Raw genomic sequence first — 16708 nt, 5'->3', positions numbered from 1 at the left:
GGTTTTCAACCAATAATCTGTTTAATTTTAGGAGATGTTAGAGTTTTTTTATTTATTTATTTTTTATCCATTTAAACTCCAAGCATATATATATATATTTTTATATAAATATATATATAATTTATAATAACAAGTCAGGAAAATTATCCAAAGAGTTGATTACACTGCATTGAGTACAATTTCTGCTTAAGGATGGTATTATCTGTCCATAAGGGCATAGGTGGCATACTATGAAACTGAACGAGTGTCGTGGTCGACCTTGGATCTAGAAAGATAGTCCAAAACCGGCTGCCAGATACTACAGAACTTATTAGAGAAACCCACAACATCATATCGTAGCTTCTCCAAATGGAGAATCTCAGTAACTCTCAACCACATTTTAAACTGAGGAACCTTGTCAGTTTTCCAAAGTCTCAATATTACTTTTTTGGCTATTACCATTCCATACACCACTGTCGTGATGTTAGAGTTTTTATACATGAATATAACTTTAGTAGTTTACTACCCAGAAATTCATTTTTTACACATTTTGAGATTGACGCCTATTGTTTGTTTTCTGAATCTGTCAACAAGAGACTAACCTTCCTCCTATATTTACAGAGATCAGTGACACATGCATGACTCCTAACTGAGCATGTGAGACTCACGTCACTCACTGACTCATTCAGTCATGACGAGAACCATATCATGATACTGCTGCAGTATATACAGATATGTCTTATGCAACCTTCTGAATCATCCACTTCAATCTGTACTGGATAACCGATTCTCTAGTTATGACAAACTGTGCCCTATGGATTAAAGTAACTTCTTTTTTCATCTTCCACTTTTTTTAAATTATGTCTTTGTTAATATTTTTTTTAAATTGTTTGAAATTGTGTTGCAGTAGAAAAATGCTGAGTTCATGCCTTTGGTGTCTTTGGATGTAAGCAGTCTTCTGCATTGTGTGAACTTAAGATGAATGAGCAGGAGGTCAAAATCAGACACATTCTCTCCTTTATCCTGCCCATCTCTGGCAACTACACGCATTTCTTGGAAACACATATTGACCCCCTTTGCACACTGTAGCTCTGATCAATGTTGTGATTACAAGCTAAGGACATGAAGGCAGACGATGAGGCAAGCACATATGGGATGGATCAGTCACTGTGTTAGCTGCAGAGGGGAAGCGCTCAGCAATGACACCCATGGAGGAGCCCTAGCTCCCCCTGGGCAGAAAGTCTGATAAACGCATTGATCTTTTAATAGAGAATTTAGTAGAAAATAGGATGAGCGCTAATGAATTTAAGACTTCTTTTTAATAAAACAAACACGATTACTTATTTAAATTACAACAAATGAAAGTCATATGTAGAAAATATTTTTCTACATTATTAGATTTTCCACTGATTTAGTGAAGACATCTCAATAAATTTAATGTGTAAAAAAGTGACAAACGAAGTCGTTATCTCATCTACGACAAAGCCCATAATTATTCATTTGTACAGAGAGAATGCAAATGTTTTGGTATTTTATTCACTACACTGTAAAACCTAGCAAGTTCAGTCAGGGGCGCAACTCCATATTTTTGAGGTGGATGCGAACATATCTTCGGCGCCCCCCCATATATCGAATGATGACTGAGGCCTGCTCTTGCTTTGAAATATCAGGTGTGCAGTCCAGTTCCACTGCAAAGTACTTAGAGGACTTGATCTTGGCAGATATTTTACTCAAAACACACTCTGATATTGAATCTAAAAATTCATTCTGAGTGCACCATGTCAGATATCCAGTGGTTTGTTTGGAGGCAGCCTTTCTAAGATGCTCTGCCAGTGTTACATCATATCGTGCTATGAGCTCAAGGATTCCCAGAAAATTTCCATTTTTAGGATTTCCTAACTGAGAATTTTTCCCCCTTAGTGGCAAGTTTCTCTCTGCAAGGAAAAGTATGCAGTCGATAACTCTAGTCAACACACTTCTCCAGTGTGCTTTTTCAGCTACCATGGTTTTCTGCAGTTCACTATCAATAGTCTTACCTAGGCGTAAGCGAGATGCCATTTCTTTCCACGTCAGATAAGCATTTATGTGAGAACTACTGGTTTCATGGTGCTTCAGTGTTTTTGAAAGACATCGCCAGTTATTATACCCCTCCACAAGGCATGTGTCAAGAACTTTAGCTTCACCAAAAAGCTTACATGCAAAACAATAGACTCTGTTAGTATTTTTAGAATACAGTAACCAATCTCGTTCAACTTTCTCTCCATTAGACAGTAAACGAAAACAGTATGCTTTGGAAAAACACCTCTTATTCTTCTCTGATCTTGGATATGGACCATCAGAAACTTTCTGTGGGCCATTTACAACCATGTACTGCCTAAATGTGTCCCCCATTTTGTGTGGTAAAGGCCATTCAGATGGTTCTTCTGAATAAAGCCTTGTCTCGGCTCTCTCCTCCGCAGCTCTGTGCTTCTCTCTCTCTTCATCATCTAGTCCTCTCTGCTCTTCCTCTCCCTCATCTGCACCTTTCTGTTTCTCATTCTCCTTTCTCGTGGTTGACTCACCATGACTGCCTGCACTAATTTTCCCAAAAAAAGAACACAATCAAAGATGGTCATCAGAAACTCAAACCATCATGGTATATAGGTTTTTGTTGCTTTCCTAATGCCTACCTGATCTCATCACTTGTCTCCTCTATCACTGACCTCATGTCTGTCTCCTTCATCCCTTGTCTGTGGTGTTCTCCACTAAGTCATGTGGTCAAAAAAGCATTATTAGTTGTAAAAATTACAGATCTTACCGTTTTTAAAAATAATGTTTAAAAATTTGTGCTTGAGATGGACTAGTTGCTCCCTCATTTCCACCTGCATTAGACCAACCTGTTGCCTTCCTCTGTCTGTCCTGATTCTTCCTCTTTCATCATCTTCTCTTCTTTCTCTCCACCATCACAGCTGAATGACATAAATTTTGTGTTAAATAGGCTTAAAAAATACAGCAGTCAAACTACAATAGAAATTAAACTTTAATTTAAATCATCTCCTTGTTGGATAACAGTTACTGATTGGACATTACATCTGATCTGACTTATCAGATACATCACAACACCACTGTAGTGGTATTGAATAAGACATTTAAACTCAAGTGTCCCCCTGCCAAAAAGGTTGGTAAAATAGGTCACCAACCTTTTTGAGTTTAAGGGCTTTAGTGACTCTGATGACTAATTTGTCTGATACACACATGAACTTGAACAACTCATCTTTAATTAAAGAATCCATAATACATATGAGTGAAAAAAATGCACCCAGGAGGGCTAAGTGTTGGACCATAGCTGGGCACTGCCGCCACAACAGCTTTAGCTTTCCTGTGTTAATATTTCCTGAGTTTTATTTCGGTCATTCTTACTTAGTGCGCGGTTATGTGTCTGTGACAGGTTTATGTATCAGATATTCATAGAAATACAAAACAAATCGCGTCCCTTAATGGTTTAATAGGGGAGGCAACTTTTAACAGCAAATATGGGACGATTCCGTATTAGGCTAGCTGCTAGCTTTAGCTAACTTGATTATTTACAACCCTCCTGTCCTGCTAATACACTGACGGTACTTACCTACTATCTTTCAACCACATTGAAAGGCTTTTTTTCATCCCGCCAACATCTTTATCCTTCTCCCTTTTCCTTTTTCTGTTTTGCGCCCCGGACAGCTTTATTTTCTGCCGCTCCATTTTGTCAAGTGCACTACGAGTGGTAGTCTAAAATTAAAAAAAAAAAAAAAAACGCGCCTGCGTACTCTTAGGGGCGCGTGCACAGCCACCTGCATGGGAAGGGAGAGCGACAGGAGGGGAGGTGAAGGAGCAGAGGGGCGCCTAATCAGTGCTGTTCCCCTGTTATTGATCATTTCATTCTGTTAATTATAGAAAATGCCAACAAGAAAAAAACATTTTTCGAGACGGGGTTTTGGCGCCCCCTCTAGTGCAGCGCCCCTATGCGTTGCATACCCTGCATACCCACTTTTTGCGCCACTGAGTTCAGTCAACCAAAATGTTTTGGTATTTTATACACTAGTGATGTCAGGATAAAACAGGAGGTATACAGATTGGATAAATTAAAAGGGAAGTTGGTCACTATTCCATCTATGTTTCATCTATGCTCATTTATAGTCATAAGATATAGATCTTAATATAAATTAAATGACTGCAGATACAACTATAAAATGTTCACCCTTTGACTCAAAAATAAGGTGAAGTGTTCAAAAGGGTAAGTCCAAGTTGTCAGTTTGGAAATGTAGTCAATCAAGGGAAGGCAGTTGTTTAATGTCTGGAAAAAATATATTTTCTGCTCAACAGAAGTCTTTACCAATCAGGTTAGGGTCTGCACTGTGACTGAACCATTGCAACACGTTGACTCTGCTTCTTCAGTTGTTCTTTTTGCAGAATTGCTGCTGTATTTATTATCATTATGCTGCTGCTGATGACCCAGTTTAGTCCAAGCCTTAATGGTGGGTAGGGGTACAGCCTTACATTTCACTCTGAAGTTCTTAAACAGAGGAGTCTGATAAACAAGCTAAAAAAAAAACCCCTCATCAACATGACTGCCAGCTAGTATGAGAAGTTCCAAAAATGGTGCTGCACATTATCACCAAATATCTTCTCTGCAGACCAGTCTGTGAAAAAAACATCACTCCAGAAGTCTTGTGGGTTATCCAGTTGCAACGTGGAAACCTTTGGTACTGCAAAGCCTCTTCCTTCAGTTCTTCACTACAACTCGTACTTATTTAGTCTTTTTCTGTTTGTCCTGTCACAACGTTGGTATTGTTGCATTTTGGGCCATTTCAATGAGCATTGCATACACAGAAATTGATTCTCTAGGGTCATTGTATAAGTCCTTACACTCTGGCATTGAGTTAAATCACAACTGTTTGCTCCAGAGCAGCAAGCACTTGTGTTCATAGAAGTGGTTACCCTCGCTGAAGATCAATCAAACACATTTCAGCAGCACCCAGCAGCTATTTTTTACTGAAATCCTGAACATAAAGGTGTTTTTTTTTCATTACAATGTCATGTGCAGGTCAACATGGCTCATCAAATATATACTTTTTAATCATTTTTTTATTTTTTTTATTTTAACAACTTTTAACAATTTAACAAGCAGAGTATGTTTTGTGACTTGTGAGTTGACTAACCAACAAACCGTTAAATGTTTTAACTCAGAACTGCTGAAATTCAGCATAGCAGAGCACATTTTAAAGATCTCTTCGAATAAAATCTTTCTAAAGGTCAACGGCAAGTTCTTACTGTGGAAGTCTTTGTGTTGCTCTGCAGCCATCCAGCTCGGCGCAGTGATGTGAGTGGACACGAGGCTGTGATTAATGGTGGTAGTAATGGTTTAGTCAGTGCACCATATGAGCCTGGCTAACAGCTTGACTCAGAGCAGTGATTGAAGTCGACAGTGGTGTCACCTCAGCGACCTCTGACATAATGTTCCTACCTCTCTCTACCGTTCTCTTTCTTCGACAAATACACATTTTGTGGCTTAAATTACTGCTGAGTCTTTTTTATTTCTTATTTTCTTTCATTTCTTTCAGAGTGAAAACAGTACTTTAAGAAGAAAGTGACATTTAGCTGAAATGTGTTTAATAAGCAATATACAAAAGTGATGAACAGACAAAGAAATAAAGTTTAGTAGTACTTTATTACAACTCCTCTTTATGGTGATGTTAGTTAGTAAACAAAATCTAGAAAATTCAGCAGAAAAGGTTTAATTAAACTCAAGTCGTCGAAAATTTATTTTTGCAATTTCTCTTTAAAAAGGACAATGATCATGTTCAGGCGAGTGCAAAAGGACTCATGCATGAAGAATAAATAAGATGAGACAATACTAAAATTACACTATAATCATAATCATGTTACATATCAATTAAATTCTGATGCAGGTTATTATTTGTTGTTTGGTCTCCACCATTTTCTTAAAAGAAACTGTATAACATCTCCGTCTTGATCAGCTAATCTGCAGTTTGTTGCTCTGCATAAAGTTTACAGATTTTTTTCCCTTTCTGTGAACTCAAATTCTTCCTTTCTGACTTCAAAAGCTTTCTTTCTTCCACACCTTCACGGTAGATTTGCACATTGACTAACATGTATTGCCTGGGTTTTCATTTCTTTTTTTCCACAGACACAGTCCTCTCTTTGATTGGATTCACTGATTGCTTTTAGCTCGACACTTTTATTTTCTTTTCTTTCAGTTTGTTGTTTGTGAGCCGACTTGCTGCCTTCAGCTTCTCCCTGTGGACTTCTCCTATCCTTGTCTGCAACCTGATTTATTTGTTGTTTTTTTACCCTTCAAGGACACAAGTCTTCTCTTGTCTTTGTAGTTTTTGATTTGCATTTGGATTCATGCCTCTTATTTATTTGGCATGTTGTTAGCGCTGTGCTGAATAAATAAGAATGTGAATCTCTGTTGTGGCTCCTGCTGTGTGTTTGTAGGAGCGCTGTGGTGCAGCTCCACTGACTCCACTTCTATTGTCCGATTACTTTCAAGAGCAATATTTTATAAAGCATGTGATTGGTTTATGCAGTCGCCTGAATTGACCTGTGAAATGGAAACCACTTGACCAAGGTGTTGTTTAAATGTTTAAGTTGCAGAATAAAATTGCCAGCTCATGTACACCTCAGCTGAAATACAGATTCTGGCATCAGTTAAAGGCTTTACATTTACAGTCATACTACTGTATGAATGAATATTTGGCTCAAACATGTCATATATTACCAGTTCTTGTGGACATGGAAGCATTGCATCTCTTTAATTACACAATGGTCTTGACAGCGCAGGAGTCTTTGTATGTTGCATGAGCAAAATGGTTAAAATACAAGCCATGTGAGATTGTGCACAGTGCATGCTGCTGCACCCAGGCCTTCAGTTCAGATCGGACTAAATACATCGCCAGCCACATTATTGGTGTCTAGGGTAAAAATGGGTAGAATGCCATGAAAGACAGACAATTCTTTCCTAGGAACTATGAATACAATGTGTCAAAAAGGCTAATTTCTTTTACTTATTCTTGACTTTTAGCAAGACAAAGACCAATATTTATTTTTCTTCCTGATATATAGAGTGAGGAGAATAGGAAAGGAAATGAAAACATCTCACTGCTCAGAGAAAAGAGTTGTATATTTGGTGCACCAGCCTGCAAAACATCCCTGAGATGTTATCCTACACGTGAATCATTGGTTTGGGAACGAAAACCTTTTCTGTCCTACAATTATAAACATTGTATGGTGAATTGTGATTTTTATTTATTTTTTTTAATTAATTTGTGAACAAGATTCTGAGATATTTAACTACTCGCTGCATTCTTGCTGGCTGTTTCGGAGGCGCCACTTCTGCTTTTCAAAGTTGTACAGTTGTATAATTGTGCATCTGTTTGCAGCCATGTGAATGTAAACGTTGAGTTGGGGGCTGTGGCCAGCAGCAGCTTATTTGGATTTAAAGTGACAGCTCTTTCCGAAAGAAGCTCAAAATAGGCAGAAATGAGCAGACTAAAATCTCATCACCTAAGAATAATTTTGAGCAAAAAATAAAAATAAAATAATGAACATGTTTTATATAGCCCACAGATCTATCTTAAACGGTCCAAGAATAATAGGTCACTTTTAAAGATAGAACAAGGAAGAACACACCGAACTAAAACATGCAAGATGACATTTTCCAGATTTCTTTTGAATAAATTTAACAGACATGCAGCTGATCTGTCTGACAAGGAAAAATTTTGACAGAGGTTAAGAAGATTGGGAAGGGATCTTTGGCACAGATGGAAGAGGGGATGGGGTGCCGTACGGCTGAATGCTCTGGAGCCCATTATGGATCAGCTGGCAGATGGAGGGGAGTGCTGATAAGAAGAAGAGAAGTGGATGGTTCAGAGTGGAGTAAATGGCTGGGGTACTTTCAAGAAGTTTTGGAAAAACAACATTATTGAAAGCTTTTATTGAGGAAGAAAATGTAAACTTTAATGGGATACTGGGTTTGATGGGAACAATGTGTTGGGTACAAAAAGCTCAGGGGACAGTACATGCAGCAGAAATCTAAACCAATGAAAGATTGATAGGTTTGTGGGATAAATCAAAGAGAAAGATCAGCAATGATCAATAATGCTCATTAAAACACTACATGCATAATTTAGGATCAGCTATGCTTTATAGAGATCTTTACATGAATCTGTTACCTGCTTGAAACTGATCCTGACCTTACCAATCCATAAATAAAGCAATTAGAAACTGACCACCACTGAATGATAAGATTTTTTAAAGTTAACTATTAACATCTATCACCCAAGAAAAAAATCTGTTCTAAAAAACATCTAATCATTTTTAGCGTTTTTTATTTTGGTATCTGCTGTAAAACATACGCCATGTCTGTTGGCATGAGGTCTTCACCATGGAAACAAGCAGTGAGTCGAGCATTTGTGGTAAAAAAAAAAAGAAAGACAGGTCATGATGATTGCATCCTCGTGATTTTTTTATTCTCCCCATGGCTCATCGGTTTCAGCCCATCACAGTCAGCAGAGAGTCAGCGAGAAGATGGGAGATAATATCTGCTGGGCTCCAGATGTGATTGACAGCTGTGGGTAACCGCTCCACAGTGAGTGGGCCTCCAGCTGGACACATTCTATTATTCAGACCTTCATACATTTTTAATTATTTCTGAAAACGTTGCTTTTGTTCAAAATATAAAATATGTATTTTAGAATTCTGATCTGGTCCCACCAGAAAAGAAAAAAGTCGACTCCTGCAATCCATAATTGTTTTAGTTTTAGTATTAATTTTCCCTTGGTTTAACTCCTTTCCCCTGTAAGTTTTTTTTAATTTTTTTTTTTAACTTTTGTAGTCAGTAATTTTTAAGGAACACATAAACTGTTGCTTTTCTCTCAAAAAAAAAAAAGTTTATTGTGGTTTGTTTTTATTTTTAAATGCCCTTTGGTATCAGTAGAATAAACATAAAACTAGATCTGGAACAGATCAAAGTCTATTCATGTGTTATATTTGCCCAATCAAAGTCCAGACCTACACAAACTGAGAACCTGTGGTAAAACTTGAAAATTAATATTCACAGGCGCTCTCGGCCCAGTCTGTCTGCACTTCAGGTGTTTTGCAAAGGAAAGGCAAACAAAATTGAGTTTCTATGAGTGTAAAGATGAGAAACATACCCAAAAAGAGTTTTGCAAATGGCAGTAATTCTAAAAATTACTCACTCAGTGGGTTGAGTGCAAACAAATCCAATTGCTTTTTATTTTCTTTAATAAAAAATATAAAAACTATGTATCTTCTTCTATCTATTTAAGAGTGATGTATGCTTATTACAACAAATCCCAATAAAATACCCAGACGTTTGTGGTTGTTGTGTCCTCAAATGTGAAAGTTCAATCAGCTATACTTCAGCAAAACACTGTAGTTTACTTTTTCTTGTGATGCAGAAGGAAGATCAGTTTTGTTTATTTAAGTGAAATTGAGGGTTTAAGGAACAGAAGACTTGTAAATCATTCATGGGAAAATGACAAGCCTGTTCTGATCTGCACAGAGGCTTAAATCACACCCTGAATGCACTGCTTGAACTGTGGATGTTTTTAACCGTCTTTACTGCCAAAAGTGTGAGAAACACCATTCAGGGAGGCTGGATCTGTTCTTATAGTGCATGCACTGCTACACCACTTAATATCAAAACACTAGTTAGTAAATTGCTTCTCCAGATGTTTCATTATATGGTCTTCTCTCAGTTGGAATAAGATGCTCATGATAAATGACTCATGTTCAAGCAGTTCTGCCTCAGAAAGCTCTTTTTACATTTTAGAGTGTGAATATTACATGTATTTAAAATTTAGCAAAACATTAGTGTCTCTATTTGTCTTAGATAACACATCTAACAACAGTTTCTGTCTAAAAAACAGAGATGCATCTGCAGGTAGGTGTTCATTAGATCTGAGTTTATATGACAGATTTGGTGGTTTCTGCAGGAAGACGGATTCACAAGGTTTAGCTCGTCTCAAAAATATGAAACACATAGCATGCTGTTCAATGTTATTCTTTTCTTCTGGTCTGCTGACGTGCCAGATTGAATGATGGCTGAAAAAGAAAGTTTTAAAAGTTTGAGATGTTTCAATGTGAGAACTACAGCTTTACACACGTCCACCTGAAAAGCCATAAAACATTTAAGGACATAACATTGTTGCAAAGCTGCAATGAGCCTTAGAAGTAAGTTTAAAATGATGTTTGTATTTAACAAAATCTTAATTACTGTACCTATCTAATGATCACATTGGTTCAAACCTTTAAACTTTATGCTTACGATTTTTCCCCCTGTACAGTAAAACACATTGGATTGGATTGTCTATCAATGGTGCTGTACAGATAAACTAGCCTTGCCACATTTCTAAGACTGGATAAACCCAAACTGCAAAACAAATAACCACATTCTGTAGTGCCATATAGTGACAAACACTTAGAAGAACGTTATGCATTAAGGATCAAGCTAACTCTACACTGATGAGCTTCACAAATTTCTGATCTCTAAAATTTGAAAAGGGTTGATAAGATTAAAAAGTACAAGATGTAAAAACAGCATAGAAACATTTTGCAGGATTGTTGTCCTAGCAACTAGTTTACCTTCACAACAAAATATGTTAATCCTAGAAACAGAAGTAAATAATTACATGAAAATGTAAGCATTGGCAAATAAGGAAAGAAATATCTAAATAGAAGAAGAGAAAATATTGTGTAAAAAATAATAAGGAAGGAAACATTGTAAGGAAGTTTAATGAGAAAATATGGAAACATGAAGCTAAATAAAAGTGTATGAATGAGACTAAGAAACTAAATATAGACATAAAATGCTGAATTTGATTAATCTTTAACCATTTTACCTGCTAATTAAAATGATTTAATGGAGAAATGTTAGAGCATATAGAGTAAATGCCAACACCATGAAAATGGAGCTGCAAAAAAAGAAGAGAAACAATTATGCACGAAAAGTTAAACTCCTGTGGCCTTTTTTCAAATTGGATTCAGTTGATTTTGGTTAGAACTAATTATTCTGTAAGCTTTTAATGCCAAATAATGTTTTAAAACCTTTGGAAGAGAAACTGAAATAATTCAGACTGTTTTTTGTTCCACTGATGTAAAATATTCTGGAAACCATCGGGTCGAAGTATGATCCACACAAAGACGCCTCAGTGAGTCCAACCTCAGTGACAGCTTTGTATTAATGCTACAGTAACATATAGGTTTCATTAAATCTACCTGCATTCATTTCACACTCTGCTTTCACTTAGATAGCCTAAATACTCATTAAATGCAGCCATCTGTATCCAGAGTCTCCATGCTTTTTTAAAATATTAATTCTTGTTCTCTACACCACATGTTTTGCCCTTGACTGCAGCATTTTTTACAGACCATGAATAAAAATGGACGCCCAGGTTGGATACCGAGGCAGCACACACAGGATCAGAGGCCATCAACTTAACATAATTTAATAGACATTGGTTAGTGCTTAAAGTTTAAGATTCAGAAAGTTAGACTGAGGACTTTTTAAGAATTCATCCATTGTGTAAACCTTCTTATCCTTGTAGTCTCTAGTCCATCGTAGAGCAACACAGAGACAGACAAGAAAAATGATCTTGAACTCATGCGTTCACACCAAAGGCCCATTTAGAATATTCAATTAACCTAATGATTTTGGTCAGCTGATTTCAGCTGCTGGAAAAAAACAAGTGATTGTTGACTTACCATCCAGAAACTACTTGCTCCATTCTTGTTGGTTGTGCAGGAGGCTCTTCTTCTGCTTTTCAAAGATGTACGGTTGTGCATAATTGCACATCTGTGTGCGAGTGGGGGGCATGGGAAACAGCAGCTTATTTATATTTAAAGTAATAAGAAACCCTAATGACACCGGTGCTGTTCTCACAAATAAATAAACAAAATGTAAAAAAGAATGGAATACAATACAAATTGTATGAAATGTAATTTAATGTTTAATATGAAAAACCAGACATATATAAGACTCTCAAGGTCTAAAATGGAGACCATTAAGTTGATGACTTTTGAGACCCTGCATAAACCTTGTGAAACTACTGAAAGTGCTGAGAGGGCAGAGATGGTCCATACCTGTTTCTGTCAGAGAATGCACGACACCAGGACAAAAGGCAGGGAGTAGAAGTATAAAGGGAAGCTGTCCTCCTTATTTATTTATCTACAGAAATAACAGAGACGAAGACACAATGGGAAAGATCAATCTAAAAACCTGCATGTACATGGTGGAACTGTGTGTTTCCAGGATGTTTGCTGCTTCAAGTGAGCAAAACAGGAGATGTGTTGAAACTTAATTAAATGGTGGACAACAGGTTTTTTCAAACAGCTTCAGTTTGAAAAACTGAGACAGTTTCATCTAAAACTGATGAAACAGTTTTCCAAACTGTTCAGCTACTGCCTATCTAGAAAAGTAGGATATTCTGATGTTTTTTCTTTTCTTTTATGAAAAGTTGTTTCTGTGAGTATTTTCTCAACATTAATAAATCACAATATTTTTCTTTAGAAATTAAAGATAGTGAAAGTTCCATCTCATCTGGCTAATTTTAGTTTTTGTCCCATACCAAGCAAAAGATTAGACAGCAGTTCATATTACCCAATTTATAAATAGTAAATTTCTTCAGGAAGTGGAAGCACTTAATTTTTATAAACCCTTTTATAAAATCTTTTGTTACCTCATTAATGTAACTTAGTTCTGCAGTTTTGTCCAAAATTGTGTAACTGAAATCACTCTGAATTACGTTACTCTCTGAATTTAGGTGTAATATTAGATAAGACATGTTAGCATTAGCCTTAGTCCTTAAAGTCCTCCATATAAGAATATCTTGTGCAAGCACAAGATATGTGTTTATTGAATACTGTAGTTATGTCAAGTACCAAGTCAGAAATCAGTTTTAGATAAAATAATTGATTCAAAATGAAGCTTAAGTTAGCCAAAATAAAGCATGTTTCCAGTACATTAATATAGCATTAGCTTGAACCTAAATGTTTTGAAATTTCAAGGTTTTATAGGTGTTACATTTTTCAATTATTTCTACTTTCAGTATCTTTTAGTATTTTAAAATTCCTGACTGTCTAAACCAGGGATGGGCAATCCAGGTCCTTGAAGGCTGGTGTCCTGCAGCTCTTAGACGTCTCCCTGGTCCAATGCGCTGCAATCAAATAGGTGAATCACCTCCTCAGTGCAGTCAAGTTCTCCAGAGTCCTGCTAATGACCTCATTATTTGACTCAGGTATATTGAAGTAGAGAAACATCTAAAGGTTGGAGTTGCTCACCCCTCCCTAAACTGAGATCACTCTGACTGCTGTCTGCTGTAGGCAGAATACGGACTACTCATAACAGCCAGACACTTAAAAATTTGATTCAGTCCCTTACAAATAGTTGACATTGGCTTTGACATTAGCATTCCTTCAGCCATTTAACATTGTTGAACAAATAAGATCAGGAAAGTCTTCAAAATATCTCAGCACCTGGCAAAGTAAGTGCTGTGTCATTGGTATTGATCAACCAGCCTGACTCCCCTCCCCTTCCTAAAGCTGTAATGAATTGCAGGCAAGAGTGAGGGGAGAAATATGACCTAATACCTCTTAAATGTTCTCTGAGGTGTTTGTTTTCGGAAAGGACCTGTGCTCTTTCAAATGATTCCAGTCTTTGTTCATTTCTCTTCTGAAATCTTTTTAACTTCATCCCTGACATGCAGAAAGCAGCTGCCTACCTGGAAGTCTTCATAGAGAGCGGAAGTGTTTAAATCTGCGCTCACATTCGTTGCACTTCCCTGCAGCAGCAGCCTAAATCCAGAGCCTCACAAACAGAAAGGTGCTTTCTGCCCATTTCAGGCTCAGGCGCTGCTTTCCTTTCTGCCCAACTCTCATGGGCCGATGATAGATTGCTCTCTCTCTGCCTTTGTGCTGGGAAATTGCTTTGTTTTGTTAACAGTCTGCCTCTGTTCCAACCCCAACAGAAGAGATATGGAGCTTCCCTTCTACACTTATCTAAGGAATATATTTAAAATGGACTTAAAACTAATTACATTTCAGTGCACAGAGGGGGAAAAATACAGGAATGAGTTCAAAGTAGAAAGGCAAAGCAGCAGAGAAGGTGAACTTCTGTTTATAGTATAAACACATGCATTATAGATGTCTGTAAATAAGTGATACCTGTGTGAGATTCTCCTCTGTGTCCTGCTGTGAGGAATATTGACTTAAGTTTTATGATTGCATGATTCTTGGGGAAAAACAGACTTCTAATTTAATTATAAAATTTTGTGACTTTTCATAAATTGCTCTATTTTTATTCTTTCAGTTAAGGTAAATTCACAGGAATTTAATCATTTCTGCTTTAGAGACTAATATCATGATGCTGTTTCTCAGCTTATTCTCTCCCTCCCTCCCACTAAAGGATTCCTGTGGTTATATTTGTTGACTGTGATAGGTTTATTTTGTCATAACCTGCAAAGAATCAGCCAGAGACAGAGATTAGGTTTCTTTTGATTTCTTTTCTGCAGAATAGGAGAATTGAGAACAGACGCGACAAATCGCTGTCAAACACTGTCTGGACTCAATTCTGCCAGATCTTTCTTTGCATTTCTCTTTATTGTATAGAAAAAGGAGGTTGGGCTTCTCTTCACACAGTCACACAGAGAATTGACCAACCGTCTTTACATTCTGAAACCTCCTATGGACATGCCCTTATAAGGGCATGTGGCTGACCACAACTAATCAGTTACAGATGGAACTAATAACACATGAATGTTTAACGTTTTTAGCTTCCAAGCAAACATCCTAAACAAAGTTAATAATATACTACAAAAGAAAGAAAAGTTAAGTAAATATAAAAAGAAGAATAATATGAGAGTAATAATATAAAAAGAATAATATAAAAAGAATAATATGAAAACATAACTTGTAAAATAAACTCATGAGTAAATGAACAGGAGGATAATTTTTCTAGCATTTCCCACCTGTTTTTCATATTATGCATGAAGTCTAACACAGACATCAGGAATACATCACTTGCTGGCACATTTTCAATGCATCCATCATAACGTTAGACATCAGGGTGCCCCTTAGTGATAGAGGCAACAAGTTGATATTGATATAGAACATGTCCAACAGTTTTGGCTATCAGGGATTTTAGACATGGGATTATGCAGGCAGTAAAAATACAAAACAAGAAAAGAATAATAAGAAGAGGCATCATTAATTTCAACAGCAGGTGCCACCATGGTCCAGATATGAACCAAGAAAGGAAATCTCCTTGTGAGGGAACAGCATCCTGTAACATGGCTTGTTGCAGATTCTTTAAGGCAGACATGGCTTCAGCAATATGAGTTTCATTAGCATCAGTATACAAATACTGAGTAGTCACCAACATTGGTTCCTGCTTTAAGAATTTTTTTGCATATCTGTCATCTGTCGTTAAACACATTCATGATAACTTCTAGTTCTGCTAACGGTGTTTCATCAACAGGGACAGACAGAGACTCTTTTGCTTTGATTAAGAGTTCACTTTTTTCACTTATCTGTTTAAGAAATGGCAGCTGCAGAGCATAATACATTGGTTTTTCAGTTACTGTGGCCATAACGTTTTCAACTCTTACAGCTTTCATTCCTCCCTTTGTAGGGAAAATTGCAATGCCTAATTTTCCCATCAAATCGCGCCCTAAGAGATTAATTGGGCAGCTAGGTGAAATTACAACAGGGGCGTGCAGCCTTTTTCCTGTCTGAGGATCACAGATGTCAATAAAGTGTGACATCCACTCCTGTGAAGTTTGACCATTTGCTGATTTTACAAATATAGGAGTATTGGAGGATTTGAGTCCTACACTGTCTTTAACGCAAGTTTTACAAGCTCCAGAGTCACATAAGAAAGTCACAGGCTGACCATGGACAGTCAGAACAATATACGGCTTTTCTTTTAACATATTTAATAGTTCACATGCCCCATACACATTAACAACTTGAGTCTGAACTTCGTTTTTAACAGTTGATTCATCTAGTCACGCCTGATAAGGTCGTGAATTGCCCCTGCGACCTCTCCTCCTCCCCCTTTGGTGTGGCGCCTGTCTCTGATTAGGACATTCTTTTGACCAGTGATCTAGTGACCCACAAATCCAGCACCCCTCCTCTGTTTGTGGTATTCTATTTCTTAACTGAGACAACCCCCTAGACCGAGGGCCACCTCTGCCCCCCTGAAAACCACCTCTATTTCCTTGAGGGGGTCGGGTGCTTTGAAATGAAAACACTTCCTCTGGGTCAGAGGTGGAATCTGCCCAGAAGATGTGTGCATCTCCCCCACTAGAACTGCCTCCCTTTATTTTTGCATGTTTCTCTGCATGCCGTGCATACTCCATTAACTCATGAACGGTGGAGGTGTTAAATGCTACCAGATGTTTTCTAATCCATTTAGCAATGTGTGGGAGAAACCCGGACATTAACATATTTTTTAACTGCTGTTGGTAAGGAGAGCCGTTGTGATCACTGAACATAATGCCGCTGTGAAATTTATATTCGTTTTCAAAACGGATTTTAAAATCATCGACATCTTCCCCTGATTTTTGTTTAATTGAACCAAGGTGGGAATAATCTGCATGCCTAGCAAAGACCTCCTTAGCTCTTTGTTGAACTTCATCCCACTGACGTTGCAGTTCACCTCCCATAGTAG

The sequence above is a fragment of the Xiphophorus hellerii genome, chromosome 23 (genome assembly GCF_003331165.1).
Source record: "Xiphophorus hellerii strain 12219 chromosome 23, Xiphophorus_hellerii-4.1, whole genome shotgun sequence".
In the NCBI taxonomy this organism is placed as follows: domain Eukaryota; kingdom Metazoa; phylum Chordata; class Actinopteri; order Cyprinodontiformes; family Poeciliidae; genus Xiphophorus; species Xiphophorus hellerii.
Note: the sequence above shows the minus strand (reverse complement) of the source record.